The sequence below is a fragment of the Dunckerocampus dactyliophorus genome, chromosome 10 (assembly GCF_027744805.1).
Source record: "Dunckerocampus dactyliophorus isolate RoL2022-P2 chromosome 10, RoL_Ddac_1.1, whole genome shotgun sequence".
In the NCBI taxonomy this organism is placed as follows: Eukaryota; Metazoa; Chordata; class Actinopteri; order Syngnathiformes; family Syngnathidae; genus Dunckerocampus; species Dunckerocampus dactyliophorus.
The window spans coordinates 7,901,931-7,920,817 of NC_072828.1; the positions used below are offsets into that span (position 1 = coordinate 7,901,931).

Sequence of the window (18,887 nt, forward strand, 5' to 3'; positions counted from 1 at the left end):
TCATTGTGTTTGTGGTTATTAACATGGCGAATGAGTTGAACTGAAATGAGTTAAAAACAGGGCGCATGTCCATTGACCTGTCTTTTTAATTCTCATGAAAAGTGTTGAATCTACATTTTGTTTGAAAATAATACACGCTTTTTCCAGGATAAATGGTATTTATGGATATAAGAATACTTTTACTGATCAAATTAGGGTCATTTTAAGGACTACAAAAATGTAAAAAAGAACTAAGATGTACATTAAATGTCTCGTAATTGTGTGGACCTTTGGACTATGTTGCATGCCCAGAATTTGGTAAAAATGATTAGAATTCAATATCCTGAGATGGATCAATATATTTGTCATGTTGTTAAACAACTCTTCATTCAGATAATATGAAAAAGTACAACTTTTGAAATGGCACCGAATTGTAGGAATGACCCACATACACATGAAGTATTGACGATAAATTAATAACCAATTCATCATTTGGATTGGCTGGGGGAAACAAATATTTAAATAATAATTATTCGTACAAAATAAAATACAATATAAAAATAAGTCCAAATTGTCAACGAAAAAAAAGGATTAGGGTAAAAGTCCTGGTGCTGTCAGGTCATGTTGCCAAGTCACACATCCACCCCAGCGCCAACGGTGCTCCCTACACAACAGCGCTAATTAGTGCACGCCCCCGCGCTTAATTGTTTACTGCCAGACCAGTCCAGCTCGCCAGTGCTGCTCGCCCGCCCACACTACAAGTCCCGCCCTGTCCGTTTTTTGTGGTGTTCCAGGGGCGTCTGAGGCTGGTGTTTCTTGCTACGGTCGCATAATTCACCTCCACTGGATGCATCTTCAAGAAGTCATTTGCAAAGTGTTTGGGTTCACTTTAAGTGTGCACACATCATGCAAAATGTACGCCTTTATGTTTCCCTGCAACACCTCTCGCTGGAAGGGAAATCCACAGTTGAGCTTGTAAAGCCAAACGTGAGCACAACTTCCTCAGTGAAGCAAAAAGGAAAAGTCTTCATCCTTCTTATTGACAGCTGATTGGTATCAGGACGCAACACCAGCTGGCCCCCCCCAGCCCCCACAATCCCCTTGGTGATTCCGTCCCAGCTTCCACCCGGCTTTAGCAGCCTGTGCTCGAAACTCACCACCCACAGAGGAGCCTCATATATAGCTTAGCTACTGTTGTGTGTGCACACGCTGCTGTTTAACTGGCTAAACAAATAACGTCAGGTCCAATTAAATTAGCATTAGTGGAAAAGCGGCTGGGGAAAACTGAAAGCAGCCAATGAGAGAGCAACCTGAGATCACATGATCGCTGAAGGTTTGCAGAGCGAGGATGTAACATCGACACAATCAACCCATATAAACACATATTTAGAGATACTTATGTTTTTAATGAAAGCTGACAGACAACAAGGCATATTTTGAGGTCAGACCTCCGCTAAGGCAAAGACTACCATGTTGTAGCCAAAAGAAGATCCAGTTTGATCCAGACACAGATTTCCTTGCTAATCCAAGGCAGCAAAATCTAATGCGGTGGTACGTAAACATAGCGTAAACAGATTTCTGAATATGTTTAGTGTCATATTAGGTGTTGCATTTACATTGCGACCGAACGTCTAATATGGATCAGATCTGAATTAAGCTTGGCTTGACATGCTTGACTGCTTCTATCCCTGCATACACGCAGTAAATGCACTTTCAAATGTATACAATTTCATTACGATATATTATACGATATATATACAATATATATATATACGATATTTCACGTTTCGCCCATTAAACAAAAAAAAATGTCCAAAAATGTTTCCCTTCCATGTCATTGGTACTTCAGTAATATTATATACTAAGCAGCGCGTCATGTCTTTCCTACATTACATGTTTAAAGACAACAAAAAGGCACAGAAAAAACAAAATCTTCATGTAGTTCATTCTTTAGATGCCAAGCTGTGAGACTTTTGAGCCATTGTTTACCAAATTGTCATTATCATCAATGGCAGCACACTTTCTGGCATTCCACTGCCTTTGCAGTAGATCCCTGCTCGCCTCAAGAGTTATGTTCCAGCGAATGGTGAAAATCCGCAAGCAATTGATACGCCCATAAAAATGTCTGTTTTTCTCACGCTACCCCTCCAAAGCATCCCGCCAGCTCGTCGTTGACATTCCCCTTTGATCAACATTTGCAATAAAATTGACTGTTAGATGAGGTTCAACTCTAGAACCGTCCTCTTCTCCCGTCAAACAATCCAGGTTTAAGCCCAGAATATGCCTCACACACTTATTAAACACCTTTAAATGATAAAACGCATATGTACTCACCACTGAATGATAATGTAAGATGATCGATAAACAGATGGAACTGGAATCATGGTGCGTTCAAGGGCCGCCGAACCAAGAACGGCATCTTAACGCGTAACGAAAAAACATCTTCAGTATCGCAGAAAGGCAAACACGTAAAAACCGTGGCCGATGTTTAACATTGGTACGTACATGCTGTACATTGTAGCCGCACTATCACATACTTATAAATGATTACCGACTTACGGTGAATGAGAAGTCCAACTTCATGTTGCAATATGAAGCAAGGAGCCAACCTCTTTTGATGCCAATGTGTAACATTTATATGCAGTTAGACCTCGTTAGTGTAATTTGATATTTTTGACTGGATGGCTGCGGGCGGGATTATCGCACAAGCCTGTTTGGGAATGTTAATGTCCGCCTTTGAAACGAATGCATGTATTTATTGATTTTTCCACCGCTAAGTCTATCCTCCTTAAGTTGTCATGCTGCGCTAGTTAGAAAGAGAAGAGGAGGGGGGGGTTTCTTCTGAAGAAAGTGGTCAGGGTGCGGCTGGTAGTGGGAATGCCAGCAGTTGGCCATGGTTAGCAGCCGTGTGTTACACTTTCAACGACGCATTACACAGATGTCCTATAAGCATGGAGGGGGTGGCGTCAGAGAGACAGATTAATGCCTTGCCGCTACTTGAGTGTATCAGGACAAGGATTAGGGCGGTAACAGCTGCGCCCGAGAGTCCCCTGACTGAGAAGAATTACAAGTATTATCACCTCCATCATTAAAGAAGGCTCCATGGACGCTCCATGGCTTCAATCAATTCATCCCCAGATAACATGCAGCCAGCTGGACCCCCTGCGTGAGAACTTGACTTAATTGGCCAATAAGTGGCAGGGAAGGCCGCATGCTATTTGATCAAATTACGCCAGCCCGGGGTGGAGGGATTACACTTCCCGGACGAGCGCGGAAAGAGGGGAAGGATCGGGTCGGGGGCCCCACTGTTAGCGGCGGGGCCCAAATGAGCCCGACTAAGTGCGAGGCCGGTGAAAAATGGCGGCCCACTTGGCATCGGGGAAGGGGAGGATGAGCGCGGTATCCAGGTCAGGCTTTTGCTCGGGGAAATGTGCTCATTCATCATCTCCCCCCCCACCCTTTGGCCTCATTTCTGGCTGCTGTAAACTAATAAGTTGCTTTTATATTTACCGTCATTAGGCGACACGTACTACAAGTTTGCTCATGGAGGAAGTGCGTGTGTGTGTATGAGGCTGGTGGGGGTGGGGGGGGAAATCACGGACTGAGGTTAAACCAGCAAATACTCTAATTGCTACAAAAACGGTAATTATTCCCGCTTTAGATGCGCTGCATTCGTCACGTCGCACAGCTGTTTCCGCTGATTATTCAAATGTTTAATTAGCATTCCGACGTATGTTGAGGCTCTCGTGGCCGTCCGCAAATACGTCTGCTCCAGTAACCTGACGGCAAATGGAGCCATAACAGGAATTTAAATGAGCGAAAAGGCCAACGTTTCGCCTTTGCTGAGAGGCATTTTCATGATATGCGTGCCTAAACGCAGGACGATTTAGTCATTGGTGGCCGAATCGCTCGCTCGCGGTCCTCTTCGGAAGGTGGGAAGGGATTCACCTTTCCAGGATGCGAGGCTAACCAGACGCTAATTAGTGCTGGTGCCCTGCAGGAAGTGCGATGTGGAAAATAAGTCTGATTGGACTTACAATGTTAGCATCCAGGATGTACTGTTGGTTTGGGTATGTGTGTGTGTGCGTGTGTGTGTGTGTGTGTGTGTGTAGCCATTCCTCAAGATAATTTCTTGCTGGAGAGCATGTTTGTCATCGCGGCTCACATTAATTCAACTTTCGCCGCAGCAAAAATCAGCGTCCCTCCGGGGGGAGGGGGGGTCCCACGAGTCGACTAACTAGCGCAGCAGAATTAGACTCCTCATAATGTCATTAATAGAAAGGCAATTAAATGAGTTTTTAACCTTCCCACCTCCCATAGTTATTAATGAAGAGCACATACCGACACTAATTATCTCAGTGGCGTCAGAACCGGTTCGGGAACGAGAGCTTAGCAGGCGAATCGTTTGGGCTTTTGTTTACCAGCGAACCCGCGGGGAGATGATGCGGTTCTAATTTAATCACATGATGTCATAGCAGGAGGGTTAATGAGATGGTTTTTTACTGTCACATGTAGCCTCCCCCACATATCCCTGCTCTCACCAATCTACTGTCCATGTGGTCATTATTACGTCATTTAAAAAAGACGTACAGTAGACTGTGTCTCAACTGGCTCCGTTCCGTACTTACGCTTGGATTTTTGAGAAGGTTGACAGGTATGGAAAAAATGGTGGCCGAGGAGCAACGGTGAAGATTGGTGAACAGAAGAAGAAGATGTGGGTAAATATTGCGATCGTCATTTCCGGTGAGTGCGCTACGACGAACTCAGTACACAGGCTGTGTTTCAATGTGTTCACTTCCAGAGTTACGTTTCATTATGTAGGCTTTGTACACTGCATACGTCGTTCCTGGGGGCACCAATTTTGATAGTGTAGTGCTGTCCCAAATCAACCACTGTCCTTGTGCACTTACTGAAAATGGTAAATTTCATATGAATCCATTTATTCTTCTCTCCTTATTAATTGTGAATTGCAACCGCTCAAGTTAGTCCCTCCCTTTCCGCTACGTAGCCAAGATGGCAATGATTGAGGGTGGTAAGTGGCCAGCACTGCATAGTCACCATTTGGAGCGTGTTGAGTTCAACATCTGGGTACTGACGCCGCACTGCTTGTCAAAATGTAAAAGTGTAAGTACAGATGTGCATTAATTGAACAGTCACAGTGTTCACAGCATAGCACACTTACAGTAGTTGAGTAATGAATAGTCAACTATTCTAAGACGCCCCTACTTTGATTCGGTGGAATCTGATTCGATTATTAATCTCATCGTTGAGTCATATAAAAATGTCATGTGATTAAGATTGTACCATTCTGACTACATAGGGAGCAGCCACAGCTGCTGCTCAGGAGGGATGTCCCGATCCGATCTTCAGGATCGGGATCGGCTGCCAATATGCTGTATTTCGAAGATGGGATAATATCAGCTCCCCGTGACCCGAATGAGGAGAAGCGGCATAGAAAATGGATGGATGGATAATATCAGCTTCCACCACGAGGTTGGGCCGATCTGTATAACTTTGGGAACTCTGGGCCACACTCCAACATGGTAGGTGCGGTAATGCGCCTCAAAGCTGGTTGCCACTCGATTCCCGCCACCCACAAGAAGAAGAAAACGCGACACCACCACGCAGACATGTCCGCGGTGTACCGTGATAAAGTTAGTTTCACGTTGGACGTCGGATATCCGGCTCCGTAGCCACAGCGGTGGTTTCCCCTCACTGTGCCCGGACTGCTGTGTCATTGTGTCGGGAGCTCACACGCAGTGGGGGCCAATGGTGGCCACCCTTGGTCACTCTCCGGCCACCCCACTGGCCATCTAGACATTTCAGGTATGGACTTAGTGCCACCCCTGTGTGAGTAATGGTCTCACCTTGGCCACCCCAATGAAAAAGTTCTGGCTCCACCACTGCCCGCACAGGAAGCGCTGCTCTAACCGCTGGTTGTTTATGTTAGGGGCCGCCAATAAATTACTATTGCGCTGAAGAGAGTTAGTTCAAAAAATGCCATATTCTAAATCACACCACAAATTGATCTATAACCGTGTCTAATGATTAGTCCCTAGAACTATTTTGCACACCCATTTTTTCCAATTTGATCCTTTATTGGATTAGGGACCTGGCTCACAGAGGCTTGTTACAAAAGCCAAGCAATATTGTTGGTCATGCTGCGTAACAAAAATGTTAATTCAGCAATACTTTGGTTGCATTATTTTTAATGGTTTGACGAGCTATTTTCAACCATATTCAAGTCCACAAATTCACTTTGGTAACAAAAAAAAGGATCGTTACCGGATCGGATCAGCAAGACTGTAAAAAAATGGGATTGGACGGGAAGCCAAAAAATGTGGATCAGGACATCCCTACTGCTGAGCATACATTTTTACAGAGAATGTCTTTGTTTTTGTTATAAATAGCCTATTTTGATATAAGAGCAGCTTAATTTAAGATAATGAAGAATTGGAAATTGCGTGTGTGTTTAACAGAAGACATTTATTTACCACACATTCATAAAATCATCCATTTCAGTGGCACAATCCAAAAGAGCTGGGGTGAGCGCTAACTTTGAATGCTCGGAAGACTGTCAACATCGGACTTACTGGTTCATAATCATCCAAAGTGTGGATGTATTTTTAAAAAGGTTCAAAATGACTACAGAAAGTGAAGTGCAACTTTTGTCAGCAGCTTCTTTGTTGCCTATCACACGACAACAACCAACATTGCGTATCATCTAAAACAGGTAATGCTGTTACGTCAACTTCTTTCATATTCCGACTGTGAATTGTAATGAAAGAAATTAGGCTGCTAACCGAGAGTTTGGGCAATTTGTTGTTTTTTCAGGCCTATTCTATGTGCACTTTGCTGATGTGTGATATGCCCACATTTGATTTTTTCTTTTCAGTGATCCTACTTCGTAATGTTCCAATGTGGATATGTGTTGAAATGTATTTTAAGAATATGCCACAGGCTGCAAATGGCCCCCGTGCAGGGCTTTTGACACCTCTGGTCTTTGATGTCATAATGCTGCAGTCAGGCCGTGCCAATTCAGAGCTTCCTTCAAACATGGCCTCACTTGTTGTCTCCATTTCTACTATCCTTCTTGGCCTCCCGAATCGCAAAAATCTATGCACACCACTGCACATCAGTGAAAAATAGGAATCTCCCGATCCACATTTTTTGGCTTCCATTCCAATCCGATTTTTTTAACAGTCTTGCTGAGCCGATCCGATCCCGATCCTTTTTTTTTTTTTTTTAATAAGCTTTGGTTACAAACATGAATTTTTTATGAAAATACACCATCTCTTGAAAGCATGAAAAATAATGCAACCAAATTATTGCTGAATTTACCTTTTGGTTACACAGCATGACCAACAATACAGTATTGTTTGGCTTTTGTAACATACCTCTGTGAGTCAGGCCCCTAATCCAATAAAAGATACATCCAATACAAAAAGTCTATCCTATGAAGGATAAAAGTTGACAGCTCGGGTTTTTAGCATGACGGCTAGCACTTTCGACTCTCACTCAGTGGACCTTGGCTTGAGCCCTGGCTGTGCACAAATATGTTCCCAACTATCAAAGGTTTTGTTTTTTTGTTTTGTTTTAAAATTGTGGTTGTCAAACTGCTTTTGGAGTGAAATTCTGAAAGAATCCCAAAAGATGTGACGTTGCTGGTATGATCTTTGACCATTGCTACTTTGGGTCTTTAGTTTCGGGTCGCATTCATAACGTGAATAATGTACTTGCCCTCACATAGCAAAAAGTTGAAACATATGCATCACTCACTGATATGAACTTTGCCTACCGCTACTGATATCACTGGAAATCAATACGATTCAAAACATATTTAACGATTTAGAAGGCAAATTCACGTATTTTGAGTAAAAATCGACACAAGCTGACACGGTTGGTTCTGAAGAGGAAATGGGTGGGTTGACACAGCCACAAAAACCCAGTTGAAGGGGAGCGGCACGGTCGGGAGTAGGGCAGGTTTTTCTCCTCCACCCCTTTCCTGCTCCCCAGACGGTGTGGGTGTAGGTCAAAGGTCAGTGTCGCTGTGTAGCCACTTCTGCAAACAGCTCATTAGCGAGTCGATGCTCTGGCCGCAGACGGCCCTCCAGGGAGCGGGGGTCATGCTTGGTACCTGCTCCCCGGCCCGCTTGTTTAGGAGGGTCTTCAGGGAGCCCCTCGCTCATGTTTAATTAATAATTAACTTGTGTCAAGAGCTTGTTTAGCTCAGGAAGAGCAGCGGTCGTTTATGTTAGCTTGTTAGCTCAGCCTTCCTGCCTTGTTGGTTTCCATCATGGAGTGTTTTCTTAACAGAAACGTAAAGTCGCTTGTAATTGTGGACGAAACGACAGGAGCTGCAGGCGCGCATCATCTTTGCACCGGGCCCTCAAATTGGAGGAATCCAAAGTGTGATATTTCACAAGTCCCGGCGCCGCTAACAAAGCTGTCAAACGGATAAACTGCGCTCCATCACGCCGACAACGAGCCGCAAACGAGCTACAAGCAATTTAGCGGCGGCGAGGCAGAGCAGCCCAACGAGGGCGGCGGCGCTCCTCCGGCAATTACGACAAATACCTGCCAAGCGACGACTGACGGGGTGGACGCCTGATGTCTTTATTACACTTGTCTTTGCTGGGGGAAGAAGGGGGGGGCGCCGCAGAGACCTGACAGCGTCTGTCTGAAGGTCAACAACGGCGAAGAGGTTACTCAACCTGGTGACCCGCAGGTCCAACTTGACAACTCTATCTATAGAGCAAAGAGTCCCTGACAGAAGGAAGACTGACAGATGGACCAGTGATGACCTAAAAGGTTTCTCTCTTTGACGGCAACCTTTTCTTTACGAGACAACTTCTTCATGAAAATATACCCATAGGGGCCACTTTATTAGATACACAATCACACATTACATCCCATACTAGTGGAGAGTAGACCTCCTTCAAGGCCCAAGTATCTTAATTTGACTACGTTGGACAGACACACGCCTCCTGTGTATGAATAACATTTTAAGCACTTATACATTATTCACTGAGACATGTTATGACATCATTGCTTTTATTTGTAGTATCCTTACCGTTCATCTTTTCTGCCATCAAACGTAATGAAAATTGATATTGTTAGAAAGCCCATAATTTACCAAGTTTTGTGTTGTTTATGCGCCACTGATAATGTTTAGATTTGTTTTGTCCCACTGTGTTCGGCTGTCAGTGAATGCACCGCAGTAGTGTGACGTTGCGTCAGTTGAAACGTCTTTTTTATGACTTCTCCGACGCTGTACAGGCAGATGTACCTTTCCTCTCCTTCCTTGCGCCTCATCCTTGTTTTCCCAAGTTAATGCTGTGCGTGAATGTATAAAGGTGAGGTTTTAATTCAGTTGTTAGATCTGTGTGAGTTCTATTGTACACTTTTGTTCAGTGTAACTCTTGTGTTCATTAATGCTAACATTAGCATTCAAGCTAACTGTATAGCGATTTATTATATAAATAAGCATCATATTGACTTAATTTCCTTACTGAGTTCTGTATTTGATGTGCCTTTGGCTAATCATTGTGTTTATGTACAATATTAGTTACATTCATTTACTGTTTATTTATACCGATATCATCTCTTCCAGGGTCAAATCCATCAATGGCAATGTTTTAGGTAACATGCACCATTCTTAATTGTCATTCACGTGTAAAAAGAAGTTAACCAGTACAAGGCCATGGAAACTAGGGTTGTGAAAGATAAACAGTTCTCCAGTTTGACACGCGAGCGATACAACTGCGTCGGTAGCAGCATCCTCGATTGTTACGACTCTGCCATAAATCCTTAGATTAATCGATTGTAGAGACATGCACCGGGTATCACGAGACTAACGATTGGTTGACAAAGCATCTGTAAAACAACGTAAGAGCCTGGGATGCCTGCGAACAATTGTTGCCAGTGAGCCGTGGCTGACCATGACTGAAGATGAGAATGGATTTAAATAGTAGCAGAGCGCTAGCTCTAGCTAGTCACCACGCAAGATTTTTAACGTCTTTGGATTTTACAAGAAGGACGGACAACTCGACAAAAGCCAGGGCGTTTGTAAGCTATGCAGAGCAGCTCTGAAGCACACTGGTAGCACAACAAATCTTGACCAGCAAGACCAACAGAGACGAGTACGGTACCCTTTTTTTGTTGATTTTTAAATGTTGCACCTTTGTTACCTGCCTGGAGTGCCGAAAACACTATCCTCAGGCTGAAATGTTGCACGGTTACTATTGTTATGACATTTTGAGTATGGGATTGTTTACTTTGTTTACCCTAACCCACTGTCCAATAGTGACAATTCTAGTCTCAGCATTCCCAATATTCATTTCAAGTGTTTCATCGTCTCTCAGCACTGACACTGTAGTAAAACGTCAGCACAACATCAGCTTAACAGACGAGTGTTCTTGGTGTAGCACATTGTGAAATTGTGCATTCATTACAGCAATTGTGCGTCCATGTGAGTGTCGTTTGGCCGGCACACGTTGCTGCCTCGGTGCCTCCCCGCAGCTCTGATGGCTTTAATTGAGTGTCTGGCCGTGATTAATGGTCACATGTTAAACATGCACGACGCTGACATTCCCACACAGATGGGGGAGAGGCTCCATCTCTGGAGGAGCACTTATCTCTGACGGTGAGCTCAGCATTTGGGACAGAACGGGGGAGAGGGAAGTATTGCCCTGGTCCTACGGGCCCCCGAGCTGACCTGCACTGCATGCCAGTGACACTGGAGATATTTAAGGAGACCGCCTCCTCCCCCCTCATCCTAAATGGGCCTCAGACAATGGCCTCTTCTGGCTAAGAAATTCATGATTGAAGAAAAGGACGAGGAAGCGACACAGGTTTACAGTTATAGCAGTTGACAAGCATTAAGCATGTATTTATGATAGCATCGAGCAAAAGGTAAGCAAAGCCAAAAATAGGAGTAGGGAATGACACGTGCAGGATGGCGAACACAAGAAAAAAGTCTGGCATCTGCCTGGTGCGGTAACAGGGCTCAAAAAGCCCTAATTGCCAAGTGCCCCCAGGTGTGGACTGGTGGCTCCCCCAAGAACATCAAACAAGGGTACCTGTCCTGCGCAGGTGTAAGCACGAGCGATGACGTTATTGACTTACGGGCGCTGATATCATGCGCAACCACTTACACATTTATGTTGTTTCCTGGGCTCCATGTAAGTGGGCGCTGATTTTAAATATAATGTACATGGCATTGCATGTGTAATAGATCACTACTGATGATGACGAGCGCGATATTTAGGGATGTGTACCAATACTCGGTATTGTAATGGTACCGGTGCGGACGTAAACGGTAGTAACCGGACTGAGAAAAGTACCTATCGGTGCCTCATATGGATGCTAAATGAATGCAAACTCAGCCACCTGCAACAAGTGCTTGAAGGTGGTGAAGGTGCAAATAGTGTCTTGACAGAAGCATCCTGACAGACGCAACACAGAGGCTTTGAGGCTCTTTTTAAACTTTATTGCCGACCTAAACACTCCATCAGCAGTGCTCACTGCTTTTGGGCAAAGTCTGTATGTTTTTCTTTTTTTAAGTACTGGTTCGTGCACTGTTTCAAAAGTACAGATTTGGCACCGGTATCGAATAATATGTAAACGATACCGAACCCTGGTTAGAATGTGCAACCCTGTCTGTTGTCGTTGCTTTTTTAGGTGTGGGGAGTGGGGAAAGTGGTGGTGTTTGTTGTGCACACCTTGATGTAGGCAACACCTGATGTAGGCCACACCTCCCTCATTACAAAAATACACATCAGCAGATGCTTGCATCCAATATGCATTCAACTTCATACAGCTTGGGGTTGGTAAATATGAAGAAAAATCAACATAATCTCTTGATATTCACTTGACTTATCATTGTGCACACAGTGACTGTACCATATTTTTTAGAATATATAGAATACGTACAGTATAATGTATGTGAATGGTGCTGTTTAGTGACAGTCCAGCCTCAGTGCTCTTATTGTATATTTTTGTGTCGCTTCCCAGGATGCGTTTAAAGGCAGCCAAGACAAACAAGTAGACATTTTTGTCCTCCATTTGGTTGCAGATTACAAAGCGTGCCGCTGATGCGGGCTTTCAGCAACTAAAAGATTCACCGCAGTGACAGTGTTTACACAGTGGGGTCCACATGGCAGGGTCCTATACGCCAGAACACGCCAGCATCAATCAGTCCAACACCAGGCAGCCACCAAGCCCCGCTCAAATGATGACCCGTGTAGATTTTACATCATTAGCCCCCCACCCCTCTCAACCTCCTGATGACCAACAAGGCTTGGCAGCCCCCCAGAAATTCATCCCGGCCTGATCAGAACCAGCCACCACTAAAACAGGAAAGACCGTGACCTGTGGCGCTGCAGGCCGAAAACAGCCCGCTACCAAAGACCTTGAACCAGCGAGGTCGCCATCCGAGCATGTGACTGAGCTAATTGAAATCAACATCCATGATTTGCCACGCGGGCGGGGGAAGCAAGGGGTGGGCGGGCGCTTGGCAGCACGGCTCATGCCAACATCAGTCACCGTTTGATGATGCTCCCCCCGCCGGCATCGAGGGCAACCCGCTGAGGAGCGGTGGGGCTCACATGGCCGTCACCTTCTTAACGAGCGGCCGTGACTGGACCCACAACCAGTGCTTCTTCGCAAGGACATTGAAGGTTCAGACCCACTGAGGGACAGGGGCAGGGTCGGGCAGGGAGCTCCCGGGCCTTGCCCAGGACTGCCAGGACCGGACTGGGTCTGGAGTGCTCTCACCTCCCAGCAGGCCGCCTGCAGGCCAGTGTTAATGGTGGCACTAGTACAGCAGCCCCCACACACACAGACCCCTGGCACCCGCTTAGCCCTGGGTGGCGCACATTAATGCTACGCTAATTAGCAAAGAGCTGACCAACCAATTATGCACAGTTCAGTCAAGATGCAGAGGTTAAAGGCTCTTCTAATGCTGCATCACACACTCCAAAATGATCATAATCATGTGTGTGTGAGGTGGGGGGGTCTAAAGTTTGTATACTGTATAATGAATTAGAAAACATCACATTACTTTGCAATACAGCCACAATTTGTTGAGATATCAGTAAATTACAAACATATAGAACAAGATTTTTGTTATTAATTGATTCTAAAAGAGTTGATGAAAACTGAAACGTACGAAGACCAAAGCAATTTTTCCAATAGATGTGTATGTAATGTAAATCCAATTAATCCATTACAGACACCCAAAAATATATGGGACTAGTCCGTTCACATCTTTATTCATGCAGTAATTGGTCCCAGACCCGACCGTGATAAGTGAATTTCCGCAAAGTCGGACTCCTTATTTATAAATGGAATATTTTTGTAGTTAGAGCATAGAAAACATTTTCCCGACCTTTTTAATACGTTTTTTAACGTTTTTAGAGCCCTCTAGACATGAAATAACAACCCTATGGTGAGCGTTACACTCCTATTACCCAATATTGTAGACATACTAATAGAAAGCCATTTTAGACATAAATGTATGTGTATGTTGTGTGTGTGTTGCTATAAATTCTGTAAATGTGTTCCGGTGCTATGGGAACTGAGTGGGGAGCGGACAGGATGGGAGGTCGGGGGTTCATGTGAGATCATTCAAACTCTCTTCTGAATGCCTTACAGTCCTCCCTGGTTTATAGCGATTAATTTGTTCCAGAACCGACCACGATAAATTAATTTCTGGATTCAATGTTAATAAATGCAATATTTTCGTGCTTAGGGCATAGAAAACCTGTTCATGACTTTCCAAATTCGGTTTTACCATTATTAGAGCCCTTAGACATGAAATAACACGACTGTAGTCACCATTATATTCATTCCACATTATTCATTGTGCACATTGCGCAACTCTTGTGCTGCAGGGACTCGAGACGGCTGCTACCTAGTGAGCTAAAAAGATAGTACGCTTGTGAGCAACCAATTAGCCTCAAAATTATTTATTCTAAAATTAAGAAGCCAAAAACTTACCACTTCCACACAGAACGGGAGGAGAATCTTTTACACCCTAAGATGTCAGACATGCCATGGCTGACTTCATGACCTCGTGCAGTTTTAAGGTAATGTAATGTAACATAAAATAACAAAAATCCCTATAACATAAAGGTTCTCGGAACGGATTATTTACGTTGTAGGGGCGTCTACTGTATTTGTATTTCAGTTCATTTTGCCATTTTTATGCTTCTAAATGCTTAACTTGGGCAAAAAATATGTAACATTTGCTTAAACATGCATATTTTTTTTTACTAATAATAGGCAATATTATTAACCACAAAATGTTTTTTTTTTTTTTACGTGATACCGTGAAGCCGCAAAATTCAACATGCCAAAGGATAAAACACAACAGTTTGTTATGCACAGTATTGGACGATAACCGAGACAAGCAAAACATTTTTTGTTGAATACTATTGAATCATACGAAAACTGTGGTGTTCGAAAACCGCTACTTAGTGTTTGCTGTGATGCAACTCATTAAAGGGATAGTTTGGATTTTTTGGCGTGAAGTTGTATGACATCCCCATCAGCAGTGGACCATATCAACGGTGACTTCAGAAATCGCTCGGCGTTTTGACACTCGGCTCGCATCTTCATCACATACACACAAATGGAGAGGCGACAGTGCGCAGGGACACGGCGGGAGACAAATATAACGCCGGGCGATTTGTGAGGTCTGACTTTTTTTTGAGGAATCATTTTCATGATGCAAATGTATTACTCTTTTGAACGCATACTGTTTTTAAAAGCTAAGCTTTTAAAAGCTTAGCTTTACTTAAATGACCCAGCCACTAAGCAGGACTACGTTCCTTGTCACCAAAATCCGGCCAAATGGGGTGGTAAGGCACTGTTGATATGGTCCACTGCTGATGGGGATGTCATACAACCTCATGTCAAAAAATCCAAACTATTCCTTTAAGTAAAATGGAAAAACACAAAAAATGTGATTACATTTTGGTGTGATTGTTCCTCAATGTGAGTTTACATTCATATGATCTAACTGTCCACCTTCCCCTTATAAAAACAACGTTATTGGGCCCATGTCTTGAACACTTTTCTCGTGATCAGACTTTGCCGTGATCACCCGAAGAGAGAATAAAAAAACTTGCCGTGCGATCTTTCCACAGTCCAATTAGCAGGGATGTTTAAAAGAGCAGCCTTGTGACCAGAAGGTTGGAATCCCAGCTGGGACACCTCCATGCATCTGAGGTACTTAACCCGAATTGCCTCAGTAAATATCCGTCTGTACTCGCAGGGAGAGGATGGACGACGCCTGCGCTCTCCTCTCAGGAGCTTTAACACCAGCGCACTTTTCTGCACGAAGGGTGAAAAGTTGCACGCTGTGATGATATTTCGTGCGGTGATAATGGGCAGCACTAGTTTGTATTCTGTGCATCGGCCGCCGCCATCTGTACACTTGACTGCCACATTGTGAGCAACATGTTTTACCGCAGCGTTGTCAGGTAGAAACTATTTTTGCCCTTCACACTTCTCTGGCCACTGCATTATCCACGCCTGCCTGTGCTTTCTAGTTACAGTGGAACACGATCGCTTGGCCTCAGTGCTAGCAGATGGTAACGAAAAAAAGTGATCAATAAATTCCATACAATAAATTCGATCCACACGTTTTATCTGGACCTGCACGCACGTATAACGGAAAACAAAACACTTTTGCAAGGTGAAGTTTGTAAAATTCGTTCATCTAGGATACCGGTTGCTCCTAGATCCACACTGTTATCCGGATCGCCCAAAACATGTAACGGGTTCTGCAAAATGTTTTGGAAAACTCGATTTACGCTCATGAAAGTGTTAAATAGGGTTTCTTTGTTTCATTTAAATTGCAGTGTGATGCAGTATGGTTGTATTTCAATTAAAAGTCAGCATCACTGAATTGTTCATCAGCTCTTGTATTGGATCTCAGACTGACCATCAGAGTCTGTCGCTATGCCCTGCCCACATTCTATTGCATAGGCTGACGTCACTGCTCATCTGTCTAGAATCCCTTGTTTTCATTTGGGCTCATTTAGTCAAATTCCCAAGGAGGAGTTTGTCAAATGACGACCCCTGGTTTTTCGCCCCCAAATGGTCGATCCAAACCAAAAATTAGACATGTTTACTTTATGAAATGGCCTCTGAGTGCGTGTTCAACCAATATGGAGAAGATGAGCCTCTGGTAAGCAACACTGTATGATCTCTTCCTTGTTTTTAGTGAGCTGTGTGCTTATTAGAATAATGACTCTCCAGCCATTCAGTACTGAGCTCTTCTTCCTGTGGAGGCTCCCAGGTGATGAGGCTTTGCATATTGTAGCGAATAACATCCGTTGACTGTGTAGCGAGAGGGACGTGGAGGAGGGGCAGGACCTCCAGTTGCCCCCGGTGGCAATGTAAAACAGTCCTTTAGTGTGAATCACATCGCCGCAGGTTGTCGCTTCATGTTCTTCAAGTGACAGACCAAAGATGATTATTGCTGTGTGTGTGTGTGTGTGTGTGTGTGTGTGTATAAATAAATGTATTGTAGTTTACGCAGCTAAATGTCTTCCAATAGACTTGAATCTGTTGAAATTGGGCATTTTAGTAATATCTCACAGTCATCTTTCTCTGCGTTGTCGTAGTCCATGGGATGGATGAAAGTGATAAAAGCCTTCCTTCCTGTAAGCAACGCTCCACGACAAACGTTATTTTACTCTGGCAGCTTTTGACAGTGTAAAAAGAAGTGAAGCAGTGTTCATAGTATAAAATGTTTTTTGGGTTTGATTGTGATGTAACTTCCTCTCTATAATCTCCTTCTTTGAACACCCCTTGGAGACGCCCAGCTTTCTTTTGGAGGAAGTGTTGAGGTCTTGGGAAGTCTTTGTAAAAGGTCCGATGTTTCTGAGGCAGCTTTGTGAAGGCTTTGAAGTGGAGCAAGATAACCAGTAGCGAGGGTCCGGGCCGAGAGCGCCTGAAGGAGACGAAGGGAAGCAGGCGGCTGTGAGGGCCAACCCTAGGCCAGGGCCGCTAATGGGATGGGAGGATGCGGGAAAAATGCTTGGCCTAAATTTGCATGTGAAAAAGAAAAAGCGCCAATGGCACATTTGGATAAGAAGAAAACAGAAGAGGAGGAGGAGGAAGCAGCGTGTTTAATAATATGAAGGCGATGGAAACGCTGCCTTCAGGTGCGACGCTAATTAACAACAAAGTTTTGTCTGAGAAGAAGAAGATCTCAGGGCAAAAGAGAGCGCTTACGTTCCAAACTCCCCAAAGATTGTCTTCAAAGGAGCTTAAACGCATCAGAAATAAAAAATAATAATAATAATGCAAACGTGCACACGCCTCGCCGCTGCAGGCCTTACAGCGTGCACGTGAAGGAGGAAGGATGCGCCACTCCAAAACAAAACATGCTGCACTTTTTGCATTCTGACGCCACTGCAAGGAAGATGCTCTGCTACTCAAGTTATTATTGCAGCCAGCATGGGAAGGCTATTCATTTTGAATCAGAAGGTCATAGCAAGCTCGCTATTGATTTTGAATGATAACCTAAAAAGTTCTCATGAATAGCTGGGCTTAAGAGCACATCAGTTGGTATACAGTAGATCCCCTATAAACAGACGCAAATAGATAATGAACCCACCCATAAAAATGCTTATTTTTCACACTATAAGTACTCACCACTAATGAATGACAAAAGATGATCGATGGAACAGATGGAACCATCACAGCAGTCTAGCCTTTAGCCTGGACGTCACGCTACTGCGACAACTGCACTTCCGTCTCCTGTGGCGCCGCCTCCATCGCCTTCTAAAGCGCGGTTCAGCCGCTCCAATTCCAGTAATGACTTACAGTAGACTTTGCTGCAAGTTTTGAGGCTGGATTGTGAAAAAGTTGACTGTAGAAGCTCGTGCTTCCGTAGCCACACATTACACTTACATTGTACGTGTATGCTGTGTTATTATGCTGTACATTCTAGATTTTATTATCACCTACTTATCAATTATTACAGACCTAGGGTGAATGAGATGTGTTTTATGCAAAAAAAAGAACAAAAAGGCGGGTCTAGCTACAAATGAAAACACATTTTCTTTTAATAAAAAATGAGTAAATATTAGTAAATGCTGAATCTTGAATAGGCAGGGATTCACTGCACACCACACTTCAATTATTATTATACATAATAGCAAGAAGCCGACTGATTTTGAATGCTGTAAGACACATGATGGCGGTGGCAGTGTGGGTCAAATCAAATCAATTCTTCTCCCTACTAGTCACTATTTTTTTAATGTAAAAATGTTTTTAATATTACTAAGTATGAGTTAATATTTTAAAATACATTTTTAAAATGATTTATTTCAATACAATTTATTTAATACGACTTTTATTTAATAAACACCAATTGTTATAATTATTATTTAGTACTTATATTATATCTGAATTATACTTCACAGTTTATCAATTTTGTTCATCATGAAACAATCTCACATTGTTTATTTAATTGGCTTTATATTAACTTTTGACTTTTTCACACAAAAAACTCCACATGCTGATAAAGTTTTTGGCTGATTCAAAGTGAAAACAATGTTTCTGTTTCCTGACATGTGGTAGAAAACTGCACTTCATTGTTTAAATGTCGGAATTAAATCTTTCAAAAACAGACTTCCTGCATTATATATACACACACGCACACACACACACACACACACAGATATACACACATGCTGGCATTGAGCAGTTCCTTGCAGGCGGCCTTCAAATATCCAATGAGGCCAATGCAGGATGGCACCAAGCGGCCAGTTGCCATGGAAGCGTGGAGCTTCCGGCCCTTTAACTTCCTCCCGGCAGCTTGTTTACACTTGGCCTTGTTGAAGCTTGACCTCGCCTCTTGTCAACCTTGAGCAGGTCTCTGACTT

At 43.6% G+C, this 18,887-nt stretch overlaps 1 long non-coding RNA gene across 1 annotated transcript in view; it reads left to right on the plus strand.

Moving 5' to 3' along the window:
* The first annotated feature begins 15,869 nt into the window (after nt 1-15,869).
* Nucleotides 15,870-18,887, plus strand: part of LOC129189261 (uncharacterized) — a 54,194-nt gene continuing 51,176 nt past the window's right edge. The window contains exon 1 of the long non-coding RNA XR_008572773.1: nt 15,870-16,177. This is a non-coding gene — a long non-coding RNA (uncharacterized LOC129189261). The remainder of the gene's footprint in view (nt 16,178-18,887) is intronic.